Source organism: Stenella coeruleoalba (genome assembly GCF_951394435.1).
Source record: "Stenella coeruleoalba genome assembly, chromosome: 1".
Classification (NCBI taxonomy): Eukaryota; Metazoa; Chordata; class Mammalia; order Artiodactyla; family Delphinidae; genus Stenella; species Stenella coeruleoalba.
This window is the reverse complement of record NC_137169.1, coordinates 77,084,424-77,097,374: the sequence shown is the minus strand read 5'-3', so window position 1 is coordinate 77,097,374 and position 12,951 is coordinate 77,084,424.

Below are 12,951 nucleotides of genomic sequence, written 5' to 3'. Positions count from 1 at the left end.
ATCTTTTTAAAATCAGACAATTTTATCTTACTTAGTCTCTTTCTTTTTATTTCTAATTAAAGCATTTGGGATCTAAGTGATCTGAGGAATATTTCCCTCTCTGATATTCTAACGTTTATTCTGTCGGTATATCTCTCATATCTCTTTAAGTTCTTTGTTTAATTTATTAATGCTCTTACCAATGCTTTGAAGATTTCATTAACATGCTGTTTACCCCTTCAGATGCTATTAGTGATGATGGTCCAATAAAGCAGAGTTAAACGGATCCCCCATTATCTGATCAGCCAGTCTGCACATTCTAACCTGATACCTTCCTATATTATATTCATTCCATGTTTGCTGTATTCAGATATTTAAGATCTACATATTCAGCCAATTTAAATTAATTTAGCTATCAAGATTTCACGAGATGCTGTATCCAGCACTTTACTATGTGCACTATCAAGATACAAGATCAAATAATCATCTACCACATTCCCTTTAGCTAATATAATATAATCTTTGTGATTTCAGCCTAAAAGTTTCTAGTTAGTCTAATCTGTTTTATTCTGTGTGAATCTAGGCTATTTATTGCTAGTGGCCCTGTTCTCTCAGAATTGGATTATCTCTTAGGAGTCTTATAATTTTCTTCACTATAGGGCTCAGAAGGAAATATTGAGAAGGCCAGGAGTTTAGCAGGAACCAACTGAGCAAAGAGTAATCTAATTCCAATATCAATCGACGAATCAACCATTCAACAAGTTTTTATCAAATCAACCATGTGCACAGTCCTGAGTGCTATAGGGACTATAGACATATAAAACATAGACTGTTTTGGTCAGGGTTCTTTGGGTTGCAAGTCACAGAAACACAACTCAAGCTAGTTAAAGCACTAAAGGAAATTTATTGGAAGATTCTGGTTAACTCATAGAATTGAAGGAAACAGTGCTATAGCCATGAACCAGAAACATCAGAAATGAAATAAAAACCCAGCACTTGATGGCTTGAAGTCACGTCTCTCTTTCTCTGCCTCTTGTCTCTGGATGTCCATTTCATTCTCTGTCTCCACATAGTAGGAAATATGTAGTAGACAGGGTTCTCCAGAGAAACAGAAACAGAAACAATAGGATGGAAATATGTGTGTGTGTGTGTGTGTGTGTGTGTGTGTGTGTGTGTGTGTGTACATATGGAGATTTATTATAAGGACTTGGCTTACATGATTATGGAGGCTGGCAAGTCCCAAGATCTGCTGGGTTAGTCAGCAAAATGGAGGCCCAGGAGAGCCAATGATTTAGTTCCACTCTAAATGCCTCAAAATGCCTGAGAATCAGGAGGACAAATGGTGTAGTTCCAGTCCAAAGGCCAATAGTTTCAAAATCGGGAAGAACTAAGGCTTCAGTTCAAGTCTGAAGGCAGGAAAAAAAGCCAATGCCCAGGTTTGAAGGCAGTCAGGCAGGAAGAATTCTCTCTTACTCAGAGAAGGGTCAGACTTTTTGTTATATCCAGGCCTTCAACTAATTGGATAAGACCCACCCACATTAGGAAGGGCAATCTGCTTTGTTCATTCTATCAACTTAAGTATTAATCTCATCCAAAAACGCACTCACAGAAGACTCAGAATAATGTTTGACTAAATATCTGGGTGTCTTGTGGCCCAGTCAAGTTGACATGTAAAATTAACCATAACAGAACATACCTGCCATCCTCTAGGAATTCCTTTCCAATGGCTTGAATACCAAAGAGACAGAAAATCTTTTTTTTTCCTTCTAGCTGCCATTGGGAAAATCCTAAAGAAGAATTCTTATTAGTTACCCTATAGATGAACCACTATAACTACTAGGATGTAGTATTATAAATGGTCCAACCTTGCTCACCTGGCTATTTCTGTGACTGGAGAGATGGGGTAGAGTATTTTAGCTAGCAATTTTGATCCCCAATGGAAGCACACAGTTAAAATTGGCAAGAGGCAGTTTCTCAAAAAATATAAGGCTAGGGTGCTAGAGTGAAGACAACCCAATAACCAGCCACTGTGCAAATCATGCACTCAAAGAACTTGTAAGTTACTTGAGGAACCAAGCCAACACAGTGATCCATAAGCAGCATGTGCTGTCCTCCTTCAGTACCCATGAGTTTGGAATTTGCAGATTCAACCAACTAGGCTACTGTTGTTTGAATCCACTGATGCAGAAACTGTGGATACAGAGCGTCATCTGTATTAGGCCATTTTATATAAGGGACTTGAGAATCCTCAGATTTTGTATCTGTGAGGGTCCTTGAGTCAATCTCCCACGTATATAGAAGGACAACTGTAATGATATACTTCACATTGACATATCCAAAAAGTGCATAGTCTTTCATAGAATAGTCTAGAAAAGCTACTGTAATCTGAGAAGATTTCAGAAGAGAAGTCAGGTTCAAACTGGGCCTTTAAAGATTGAAATGTAGGTAAAGAGATTAGTCAAGGCTTTTGAGGTGAGGAGAGTGAAAAGGTAATACCTTAACAAGGTACTGAGAATTTCTAGAGCAGAAAAAAGAAGAGCAGCATTTTATGGTCAGTTACGGAGGGACTCAAACTACTTGTGCAAACATATCCTCATTAATCTTCTCCCCAACATCCTGTACCTAGGCACAAAATATTTTCCCTACTTCCTTTGTTAGGAGATCTGGGTGTTCCTTAAAGATACATTTCCCCATTAGCTAGAGTGACTGTGTCATTGGATGGGTATACTTCTGGCTTAAACTGAGAATGACCTCAGCATTCTCCACATTTCTCCTGTGACTTCCTTTATTCTCCAGTAAAATTCCCTAGTCTTTTGAGATTCATGATGTTAGACCATTTTTACTGACTCACTGCTTTTTACCAACTCACTTTTCCTTAGCTTTGGGTCACTGGAGACTCTGAAACAGTCCCTGCAGTCCTTTCCATACTAAGTTCAGTAACATAAAGAGCTCACGTGTAGTATCCATGCAAAAAATTCTAAACTCCTGGCTTCCTGTCTCATTCAGCTCTAAAGACATTTGTCCACCTTTTGTTTCACCCTCCTTTTAAGATGGCCGCTCTCTAAACTTGTGACCACTCAGAATGGACTATGCCATTTCTAAGGTTTTAAATGCAAGAAGGTTGTACCATGAGCCTTAGCAATGGATTTTTCTTTCCACAACTTGATCCTTCTCCTTTTTTCCAGTTGCATAGTTGGCTTCTGTTCTAAGCCTTTCTCCTCTGATTTCACCTTTCTCCTTGACACTCTGACTCCTCACTTCCCCTTTGAGGCTTTAGTCCATCTCTCCTCACCTTTACCTAAAGTATCTTCTACCTTTTCTTATTCAGGGTTCCTTCCTTGTAGCTTATAAACATGTTTAAAATTTTCTCCCATTACATACCTCTCTTGTCATCATACTTCTAAGAAATAAATATATGATTTTCTATTCTTGATTCATAATTCCCTCCTAAATCCTACTGTAATCTTCCTTATTGTCAAATCCAGTGAAAATATTCCAGATCATAACTTAATAAACCTCTGCATTTGACACTTTTATTATTATCACTTTGTTCCCATACTCTTTTTTGTTTTCCTTGATCATCCCTGTTCCTTTTATAGCTAATCTGTGGATTCGTTTCTGATTTTTGGTTTCCTCCTAGGCTATGACTCTTCCAAAACTTCCTGAGTGTTCTCACCCACTTCCATGCTTTCAACTGCCACTTATAGGCTGATGATTCTGAAATCTACAAATCTATATTTTCAGTCTAGACTTTGTCCTGAGTTTTAATCCTAGCTATTCATTTTTTTTCACAGATATATTTGGATACACCCTTAATGCCTTACCATCAATAAATACAAAATTGAATTATTAATTATCTAAACCTTCTCCTCCAATAATATCATCCTCAGCTTCAGGGATCTTACCCACTCAATCATCCAAGTTAGAAACCTGAGAATTGTTCTTAAATTCTCCCCTTTTTCCACTACCATAATCAATTGTTCAGCAAGTGCTATTGATTGAGTATCCAGAATATTTCCAGAATCCAGACTTTTCCCCTAATCTGATGTCTTCTACTTCTCTAGTTTAGGCCTTCTTACCTTTCTCCAGGACTACCAAAATAGCCTTCTAAATGGCTTCCTAGTCTTTATTTTATCCATTAACTCATCCCCCAAATTTAACTTCCATGTAGCAGATGGAGGGGTTTATATAAAATTCATGTGTGACCACCTCTACTCTTTCCCTTTTAATAACCTTCATGGTTTTCTCCATTGCCATCATGTAATGTAACTTCATGGGTCTTAATATTAGACACAATATCCTCCCTCTCTAATCACCTTAACAGAGTACAAACTGTTTTATTTATCTCCCAACTTCATTTTCTATAATATCAGCAGAGGAAATTGAATATAGATCTCCATCATGTTGTTCCTTGTGCCTTTGTTCATGCTATAAATTCTGTCTGGAATGCCCTTTTCCTTACCGTCACTTATTCTCTTCATTCTTTCAGACACACTTTAGGCAGGACTTTGTGCAAGAAGTTTCTCCCATCATCTCCTGGTTGGATTAAGTACCTGTATTAGTCAGATTAGTACAGGAAACAAAAGCCACCCTAGGTATTTCAAGAGGAATTTAATACCAGAACTATGATGATTATAATATCACTACAAATTTCAGTGCTAGTCAGGAAAACCAACGTTATGTTACGTTGAAGAAACAAATTAACCTCAAACACACAGCTGAGTATAGCCAAAGTATTGTCATTTTTCCCTCACTACAATGTCTAGCTTGGGTCAAGAGCAGGGAATTTACTATGCTTTACATAGTCACTTAGAGATTCAAGCTGACAGAGACTCTTACATCTGTGCCGTTGGAACTTCTGGCCTTCTCAATTGCTACAACAGAGAAGAGGCAGTCTGGAGAATTTCACATGGCTTATCCCTGTTTTATCCTGGAAGTAACACTTATCATTTCTGCTCATTGCATTGGCCAGGACTGGTCACATGGTCCCATTCAACTAAAAGAGTGTCGGGATGCACAGTTTTCCACGTGTCCAGAAAAAGGGGACTAGATATTGGTGAGCACTACTTAAAAATGTAGAAACTGAAGCTCAGATATGTCAAGTAACTTCCCGACATTTGCACAATTTATATTTGGCGGAACCGGAGTTCAAATTGTACTATTTTTCAAAAGTATCTGTCACCCCTATTAGGCTCCACCCTGGAGGAGGATTTTATTTCCAGCCCTTCTGATGTTAAGCTTCCCTGGACCAAGTGAGGATGAGTGGAAATAACACACGCCACTCCTAGCAGAAGGTTTAGCAGGCATCCTGTGGTTTCCTCACTGTGCTTTTCCGTCTGCTACCAGAGCGGCAATTTCCCAAACAGAAGCTATATACCTTCAACCTGGAGTGAAGGGTATTCAGAGCACAGCTTCAGGCAAACTGCAGGCAACATTTAACATGAGTAAGATATAAATTTGTGTTGTTGTAAACACTTGAGATTTGGGGGTTGTTCATTATCTTAGCGTAAACTAGTGAAATATAGCTATACAAATACTGAAGAACTCACAAAATCCAACCCCAAACTGAGCAACCAAGCTTCAGAACAAACTGGAATCTAAGTGACTATAAAGAATTTCATTCAGGCCCATGGACAAACTCTACATGGCCTTGAAATTAGAGTGATTGTTATCAAACTCCTTCTTAGTATGTGTCTCTCTGATTAAGATCCTAATTCCTAAGGGAAAGAGAGCAAGATTCTTACTGGTCCAGAATGGTCACATGCCCATCTGCCCCTTTGCCAGGGAGAGTGGGGGCTGGTAGCAGGCAGACCAAAGTAGCTGGCAGTCTCACTGGGACTACATAGACTGGGGAAATGGTAATTCCCCAAAGTGAATAGGATGCTGACATCCAAAAAGAAGGGAAGAAATGGCATTCCTAATAGCAGTGCACTGAAATAACAGTAATTATTCATCATCGGCACAGCCCCTTTATCCCTCTCTTTCTCTCTCCTTCACAACCACTTGAAATCAGCTTGCCACTCTCCGCTTTCCAAACCAAGCATCCTTAATAACCTTGTAGAAGTCATTTATTTGGCAGCGCCCAGCTTCCCTTCCCCTCTGCTCAAATCAGTAGGAAGAAATACAGATAATCTACGTTAGTTTGGTTGCAGTTGTTTTAACATCCCCTGAAACCTTGAAGTTCAGCAGTACTGGGCCAGTTTGAAGAAAACCTTTCTGACAGGAAAGCAAGTTTCAAAAGAAAAGAACGTTCCCCAGTTTGCTAGGCTTATAAGCCTAGGGCAAGTTTAATTAAACTCAATGGAGCATTTTAAAGTGAAGAAAAAATTAGGACAGAAAGAAAAACGTGTTGATTGTTTCCTAATTATGCTGTGGACTTTCTCTCTAATGCATCCCCCTGCCTTTCTCTCCCTAAATAAAACAACTGACACATTAAGTTTGCATATAGAAAATTACATCTCAACCATGCATCCTGCATCAGCCAGGTACTGCGCTTCCCTTTCCACGACTGGACCTGCTTTTTGGAGACATTCATGCTTTTGTTATTTCATAGAGATACTTAATCAAACGCCAAAAAAAAAAAAAAAAAGAGAGAGAGAGAGGAAATTTCAGGGACTACATTAGACTCCAGCAATTTCTGGCCAGGGAAGATTCCTTTGATAAGCCCCTCCCCCCAACATGGACTCCTTATTTAAAAAGATTTAGTCTCCTCAACAATATGTATTTTTAAAGACATGATTAATTTACTTCCTCATTTTTATTCACAAGAGACATGCATTTACACAAACTGATCTTCTTTTCAGAGGAGGATAACCATACCTGTTATAATTACCATCTAAAAGCAAACAAACAAGACCAGAAGTTATAGTCTATTCATTTCATTAACAACAATCTACTATGTTCCAGGCACTGTACATGTAGCTTTGTTATGAGTAAGTTGATGATCTACATGAGGATTTGAGAAATAATTAAGAAACTCCTGTATCTTGAGAACTACAGAGTCCCTGGCTAGGAACATATGTACTGGCACTGTAGTGACAATTACAGCTGTTCAGGACTTCTAGAGGGACGCCAAGGAGAAGACTGCAGGTGTGGATAGGAAGGGGAAAGCTGGGGGCTTCAAGGAAAAACCCTTGAGCCAGAGACTAATAGCACATAAAGAAAAATCAACGTGTCTCAAGGAGTGCCACAAAATTCTGCTAAGTGAAATAAAAATAATTAACATTTAAATAGCACTTACTGTGAGCCAGCTACTCCTGGAGGCAGTTTAGATATATTCATTAACTTCATCATCTTGGCATTCCTGTAAGACACAGAGAAGTTGCATGGTGGATACAAGATCACACAGCTAATTAGTGCTAGAACCAGGATTGGAAGTGATATAGTCTGCTCTTAACCTAGTGATTGTTTGCACACAAAAGATTGTTAGATAAACATGACCTAATAGAAAAAAACATGGGACACACACTTAACTCAGCCATTCCCAACTTTTTCAGCACTGAGAACCCCTTTGTGTCTTCTTTTGCTTCCACGGATTCCTGTGCTTTGAAAGATATTGACTTCTGTCTCACTAAAGGAAAGGGGGGGAGGGCTCAAATTAAATTAATTTCATTCAATTTAAAAATATATATATATATATATATATATATATATCAAGTAGAATTTTGAAAGACTCTGGAAGAACATGTCAGGAAATTACATTAACAATAATACAGAATTAAAACTGTCCCGAAATTCAGGAATCCAGGTAAGTCAAACTATAAGGTCACTTTAGAGTTGGATATATTAGACTAGGCTCCCTATTAAAACCTATAACACAGTCTCTCAAACTTTCCTCCCACTCGACAATGATTTTCTAAAGCAATGATTCTCGGAAGTTCCAAGGTAGACAATTTAGAATCCCCCCAGGTGGTATGTTAGACTCTCTAAGGGAATAAATTGAATTTGAAAAATACCTTCTAGTGACTCTGAAATACCTACCCCCAGGCACGGGGAGGAGGTTGCTCCCTACCTTCTCCTCCACAGTATTCAGAGCCCAGTGGAGAATCACCGTACACCGTTCACCAGACCGTTGTCAGCTATCCTCCGTCTCCATCCAGATCACATGGGATCCTGTATGTGAGCACTGATTGCAACCAGGCAGCCCAACTCAAATTACAGCCTTAAAAAAATGCATATGGTGGGCTTCCCTGATGGTGCAGTGGTTAAGAACCCACCTGTCAATGCAGGGGATACGGGTTCGAGCCCTGGTCCGGGAAGATCCCACATGCCGCGGAGCAACTAAGCCCGTGCGCAACAACTACTGAGCCTGCGCTCTAGAGTCCACGAGCCACAATTACTGAAGCCTGCACTCCTAGAGCCCGTGCTCCGCAACAAGAGAAGCTACCGCAATGAGAAGCCCGCGCACAGCAAGAAGATTAGCCCCCTCTCACTGCAACTAGAGAAAGACTGCGTGCAGCAACGAAGACCCGACGCAGCCAAAAATAAAATTTAAAAATTTATTAAAAAAGATAAAAGAAAACAACAACAAAAAATGCATATGGTGGCACCTCCTGGAGTCAGCGCAGCGTAAGGGAAAGAGAATTAGGCTGAGAGCAAATGGTAACCCAGCTCTGGCACAGCTGGCTGCAGGTGTGCTCGCCTCACACGGCCTCCCTGCGCTTCAGCTTCCTTACCCATCAAATGTGGACATCTGACCAAAACATGTCTACAATCCACTTTCAACTCTAAATTTATTTGACTCAAATAACAGAACAACATGCACAACAGGGTCTAATATAAAATATAACATTTGCCAGGTCGGATGCTTCAAACGGCCTGATGTTTGAGGACTTGAGTTGTTGCTACCTTTTCCTTCTGGCCTTTCCATGCTACTTTTCAAATGATTCTAGCTGTTCTATACAATTAGAGCTCCCTTTAGATCTTAACGCATTTTGAAAACATACTTTTTCTTCTCTTTGCTGGAAATCTATTCTTCATCTCCTGTAAGTCCATAATCGCCATCTTTCAAATCTCATCCAAATGTCATGGCACAGACAAATGCTACTCTCCTCTTTAGACCTTCTGGGATTAGACTTCTGGGCAGAAGTTACTCTCCCTCTTTCACAGTCTCCTCCTTTGATCTTTCATGTTGAGTTAGGTTGTAATGTCTTCCAGTAGAGTTCAAGTTTCTAAACCTGAGCACTATGGTGTTTGAGGCTGGAAAATCCTTCATTACAGGGACTATCCTCTGCATGGTAGGATGTTTAGCAACATCTCTGGCCTCTACTCCCCAGATGCCAGTACCACGAGCCCTCTAGTTGTAACCATCAAAATTGTCTCCAGACTTTGCCAAGTCTCCCCTCAGGGCAAAATTGCACCAGTGTAAGAACCACAGGTCTAGGTATTTGTGTACATATCTTAGCTTCTCTTCCCCACAAGACTTAGTTCAGTACCTGCTAACATAAATATTTGTAGGAGAATAAATCAATAGGTTATTTTTGAATAATTTTTATAATGAAGGGATTATTATTCATTATACAAATAACTATTTGTATAATGAATGGATTTCTGTCAAACGATTATAGTTCAGCTATCTGTTCTATTAAGTCCTGCAATAAAAGAAGAGGCAAACATTGTTGGTGGTCAGCTGAAAAGAGTGCTTGGCAGGACTGAAATTTACCTAATGCTTCTCTTGAACTTTCACCCTGCTTGACTCCAGGCTAAGGAATAAACAGCTTGAACGTGCCCTATTGTTTGCCATCGTGATCCTCACCTAACACTTGCCTCTTTTCTAGCTGCCCATGTCATAGAGGGAAATTGGCCCCTTCTTCAAGAGACAGTGCCTTTGTGTTTATGGTGCTAGCCAGGGCTGAGAACAATATCAGAAGAACAGCAGTGGGGTGGGCGTGGGGAGGAAGACGGGAAAAAGCTAGAGCTTGGAAATCAGAGATTCCGAAGCAAATTCATCTGTCTTCATGTAGGCTATGTCATTAGGATATGATGAGGTATTTCAAAGTAGGGCTTATTCTTGGATAAGTAGACCTTCTGGCCTTAAGAAAATAAGTTCAGGGAGCTGGAATGGAGAGGAGGTTTGGTGTAGGGAGTGGTTGATGATGCATGTAGGGTGGAGTCCCAGTGAAGCTCTTCCACAGTCAGGGCCCTTGGGGCCCTGTGAGGGTGGCAGGTACCAGGTCACCAACAAGGTAAAGTCCTCTCTCAGAGATGCAGTTGAGTATCAGGCACCTGCCAGCAACGGGGACCAAGAATAGAGCCAGGACATAAAGCATCAGCTGACAGGTTGTATCTCTGATGAGATTTCAATTTAAAAAAATGCTAGCTTGTGGAGTCAGCTGTTGTTTTGGAATATTTTTCTCCTCTCTATTAGCAAAGATAATTGAGAGTTGACTTAGAGCCTGTGTAGCAAGATTGATTCCTGTTCGAAACTCACTGCCTCTTTTCCTTTCAGCTTAAAGCTTATAGAAACTCATTATAAGTTTCTTCCACTGCTTTTCTCAACTACGAATTTTATGGATTGGTCCTGGGAATCATTTAATATTCTTCTATATTAATAGTATAACAACAACGCAATAGAAGTAAGAGTAATCATCTCACCACAACAACAGGTAAAAATTCCAGAGTATTTGCATTGTGACAAGTATCATGCAAAACCTTGCATATATTATTAACAATCCTCCTCGGGATAATGCTATGAGCCGTTACTCTCATACTGAGGTTAAGGGAGCTAAGGCTTAAATACATGATTTAATCAATGTCCAAGGTAACATAGGTGATAATTGGGTAGATCTAGGATTTGAATCCAAATCTGTCTGGTTCTAGAAACTGTGCTCATAATCAGAAAATGATACTTTTCCCCATAATTCATTGCATAGTACTTTTGGTAGGCAATTATTCCAGTGAAGAACTTAACAATAATAAAAATGTACCCAGTAATCTCTCAGTATCACACTATTGAGGCCTCCCTAATGCTGTCCTATTCCTTTCGTCGGTGCAAAGTACTTTCCATGCAGTAGCTGATGTTCCATGCCTGCTTTTGGACTTCATCGTGGGTCCTGGAGTTCATGCGTTAATTCTTTGAGATTTTGAAATGCAGAGATACCTCGTTTGTTTGTTGTGTTTGTTCTTTGTTTCAGTTTCAGCTATTATTATTAATTTTGCAAAAGAGAAAAAATAAATGCCACTGGTGTTTTGAGGTTGACCGACTTCTGAAAGATAGCCCCTGAAAGAATGAAAATCCTACCGGAGTAGATGGTTAGGGAGAGCAGCCCTCATAAACTATGCCTGTCTCAAGCTTGACCTTTGTCCCAGTCTCAGAATCAAAGTCTGTGGAGCCTTTCTTTGGTTCCTACTTTGAGTCTGGCCCAGGTCAATAGCCAGTAAAAGGAAATTGTGCTGAATTATCACAAATTTTATTTGTGCTGACTTATTGGAAATAAGGCAAGACAGATGAGTTGCAGTATCTGCACACTTGATTACCCCCTTCCCCAATTTTTCTGTGGCTTCATTTTGGATCTCTTTGCTACTGCGTTTTAGCTCTAACTTTGGGCACTGAATCATGCTCTGATGTCCCATCAAGCATCTCGGTAATGTGATAAATTCATCCAAAGTCTCACAGTGCCATCCTGCACGTGACAAATGCAATAACAGGTCAGGCTCAGAATGATACCCATCTTAGATACTCCCTCTGCTGACAGCAGGTGTTTCTGCTTTATCTGAAAATAATTCACTGAATAGATAATTGGTGAATCCCCAGTGGGAACAAAACTTGATTCTGTCTGAGCATAGGTTACCAAGTGTACCACCATAAAATAATTGATTTTGTGATATATTAAGTGGGGATGTACTCAAGACTACTGAACTTTTCACTTAGGGCCTGGGGCTGAAGTTGAACTAGGCTCCCAAAGGTGAAGAACCCATGCATGACACGGGCAGGGCTTCACACTCCGACAGCCAATTTAACTTTCATTTTCTTTATTAATCTAATATGTTCTACCTTTCACCAGGACATGATGTGCAGGGAGTTTCATTAAAATGGTTGAGTTGTTATTGGAGATAATCACCGAAGGAATGTATTGCAAAAGTCATGAAATTCTGAATCATTTTTTTTTACGCTGTTGTCTTAGAGAAGAGGTTTTGGATGCTGGTAGGCAAGTTACTCTAGCTATAGGGCAAATTTAATTGCGTTTTTAGAAACTTCTTTTAATCCTATAATAACAAAAAAATTAAATCAGTGCTGACATTTTTTGTTGCCAGAAGAAGGTAGTAAAAGGGTAAAGAAATAATTGTTAGTTCTGAGAATATAATTAGCAACTTTAATGCTTTAATCTAAAAAATGCATATTTTGAGCTTGGGTGAATGATTAAAGAAAAGATATCGAAAGCCTTTGAAATTTCTAACTGTGTTTGTTTTTAATGGTGAGTTATGATCACTGTAATTAGCTCATTTAGTGCGTTTATAATGCAAACAAATAGGAATTTCTACAAGTTCAGGGATATTTCAGGGCAAATAAGATCGACATCTTGACCTCTGGCTCTTTGTATTAAGCCTTTCTTATAGTGTCTGGCAGAAGTTTATTCTTTGATTTGGGGGGAAGAAAGGAGGTTAAGAATCCAGGATCAAATACTGGGAGACCAGAGTCAAGGTTGGACGTGTTTGGAGATTTATTCCAAAAGAGTGATAAGGATGTTCCCGTGAGTAGCCTGGGCTGCCTCTGGCCCATGGAGGGACCTCTGTGTTTCAGCTCCCTCTGCCCCTCTGGATGGAGCCTGAGACTGGGTCTGAGTGAGAGGCACTGGAGGAAGTGTCAGATTACAGTTAGAGGAACACTCTCTGGCACTGAGCCTCTGTGAGGGCAGAGCCTGCCTAGCCTGCTCCACCTGTATCCTGCCCCACCTTGACAGAGCCATGAAACCTCATTATTATGCACTAGAAAAGGGAAAAAGAAAAAAAAAAAACCCGGAGGGATCTGGGGAA